Here is a 3083-nt window from a genome sequence, read left to right on the forward strand (position 1 = left end):
TAAGCGGTTGAGAGGGAAAATTGAAAATAAAGAACAATGGCAACTCTGGTAATATCTAAACTCTCTATTTGATTAAAATACATAATCCCAGGGCACCTAGGTGGCTCAGTGGGTTAGGCCGCTGCCTTCGGCTCAGGTCATGATCTCAGAGTCCTGGGATCGTGTCCCGCATCCGGCTCTCTGCTCAGCAGGGAGCCTGCTTCCTCCTCTCCCTCTGCCTGCCTCTCTGCCTGCTTGTGATCTCTCTCTGTCAAATAAATAAATAAAATATTTTTAAAAAAATACATAATCCCTATTAGATACTTGGACTGTATCAGACAAGTAACTAGACTATTTTCTTTCTTTGTTCCTTTATTAAAAGAAGGGGCAATCCTAAACTTCATGCTACACTTTTGGAGACCTTATTTTAGCTGAAATAATGAGTTATTTCAAAGAGTTGAAGAAAAGATTCTGCTTGAATCCAGGAGGGTGTGGAATCTGCCATTTCCCTATTCAGGTGGGGAGAGTGCCACACAGAAGGATTCAAAGACTCAGCCCATGCAAATTTCTCAGCGACGTGTCAGAAATTTAAGCAAAATTCTGATCTGGACACTTGGAGCTGTTTTATTATATTTCCCCAAATGAGGAATTCCTGAACATTTTGCATTATTATTGTTCTGCCTATGGGAGACAATATATTGTTTAATAATAACAGGGGCACCTGGCTGGCTCAGGCTGTAGAACCTACAGCTGGTGGTCTTGGGATGGTGAGTTTGAGCCCCAGATTAGAAGTAGAGATTACTTTAAAATTACAATAATAATAAAGAAAATGGCTTTGGAATGAGATGTGAATTTAAATCTCAACAGCTTTGTCTTAATAGCTGGTGGATGTTGGTCAAGTTATTTATCTTCCCTGTTTTCTCCTATGTAAAAGGGAGTAATAATGCCATTTGTCTCAGGAGGTGGTTGTTACAGGGTTAAACATAAATTATGATGATAGAAGCTAGCATGCTTTGAATACTTCTAATATGCTAGGTGCCCTGCTAGACTCTTTTTTTTTTTTTAAATGTGTTTCTTTTTAAAAATATTTTATTTATTCAATTGACAGAGAGAAAGAGTTCAAGAGAGAGCCCATGCACAAGCAGGGGGAGCAGCAGGCAGAGGGAGGAGCAGACTCCCCGGTGAGCGGGAAGCCCAATGTGGGGCTCCATCCCAGGACCTTGGGATCATGACCTGAGCCGAAGGCAGACTAACCGACTAAGCCACCCAGACATCCCCATGTGCTAGATTTTTACTTGTGCTTCTAGTTAATCCTCATACTGCCCAAGGCGAAGGAAGGTACCAGCTCTACTTTATAGTTGAATAAACTGAGGCATAGTGATCTCACACTGTTAACAAGCAAAGGAGCCAAGACCAGTGCAATATTACACATAGTTGTTATTTTTTTTTTAATTTAGTTTGGTGATGCCTGGGTGGCTCAGGAGATTAAGTGGCTGCCTTTGGCTCACGTCCAGCCTGGAATCCAGCTCCCTGCTCAGTAGGGAGTCTGCTTCTCCCTCTCCCTCTGCTGCTCCCCCTGCTTACCTGTTGTCAAATAAATAAAATCTCTCAGTCAATCAATCAATCAATCAATATAAATTGATCTCATTTTCTTAAGCTACGTAAGAGGAGGGCTTCAGGGAGAAAGGAGTCTTTTTCTTTGGCACAATATTTCTAAGTCTTACCTCCTGTGGGAACGTGCAGCAGCTCCACACAGACCTTTGCCGCTGACCTTGGGCCAAGTTAAACCTTATTTTCACCTTGGGATCTTGGATAGAGAAGGTGCAGCCAGGTACAAACTCTGAAAAACTTTCAAACTGGACAGTTATTCCCCAAGCAGCTTATATCATGTTGAATCAAACGCATGTCTGTTTTCATCTTGGACCCACATGAGTAAAGAAAGACTGAAGGGATTGAATACTGAGAAGCCAGGCCATAAGCCTGTCAAAGTCATGATCAAGATAGCTCTTGTCTCTTGTCTGTTGTTGAATCTATGCTCATTCCTACAAAAGCCCAGAGAGGCAGTCCTGATTCTTGACTCCACTTACCTCCTAGCTGGGTGTCCTTGAACAAGTTGCTTCAATTCCGAGGCCGATTTCCTTATCAGTAAAATGGAGATAGGAATAGCTATCTCATCAAGTTGTTAAGAGGATTAAATGACATCTTTCTGAATCGCCAATCCAATAGAATGTTGACTTCTACTCCTTGAAGGCCCCCAGGGCTCTTCTGTGCCTTCCTGGTAAAATCCAACCCTGCTGGAGGCCTCCTCATGAACCTCTGCACGCTCCCTCTGTCTCTCTCCCCAGGCTCCAGCCATAGAATGCTACTCACACTACCCTAGGGGTGGTTTTCCCTGCTTGTGTCTCCTTAATCATTCATACACCCAGCAAAAACTTTTGAGTCTCTCTTATGTATGAGATCCTGGATTAAATGTCGGGAAGCAACTATGGAACCGGACAGATGCAGCCCCGGCTGTCAAAAATCCTGACGTCTACAGGAGGGCTCAGGGGAGGAAAGTGGCCATTACCATTCTGGGTGCTGACTGATGCGAACAGAAAGACCAAGGTACCATTAAAGGTGTGTGGGAAGGGGCAGCTGACTTAGACTTGGAACGTGATGGAAAGCCATCTGAAGAATGAGATTGTATTTATAGATTGGCTCTAGAGGGATGTGGTGTGTGACCTTGTGCAAATCCCATCTCTCTTCACATTTTTTGTTGATGAGGTCTAAGGCTGGAAGGGGTCACGTTATTTACCAAAAGGAATAGTCTTCATCCCTTTAGATATACTCTCCAAAAATTAAGCAGTTCTCACTCCAGTGTATGCTCCATTCCCTTACAGCCTTCTCAGGAAGGAGCCTTGTTGTCCTGAACCCATGGGGTAAAATTTTCAGCCATGGGCTAGTGTAAGAGGGAGGTGCCCCAGGGGATCTCCCTCTGAGAGGAACATAGGACTTTTTGTTAAGGGCGGGAATGGAGTGATAGAAGTTCTTGAAGGAATCAAAATGAAATGTGAAAATCACCATTCAGCAAACCCCAGTGAAATAACTGATTCAATCAAGGATCA

This window comes from Mustela lutreola, chromosome 2 (genome assembly GCF_030435805.1).
Source record: "Mustela lutreola isolate mMusLut2 chromosome 2, mMusLut2.pri, whole genome shotgun sequence".
NCBI lineage: Eukaryota > Metazoa > Chordata > Mammalia > Carnivora > Mustelidae > Mustela > Mustela lutreola.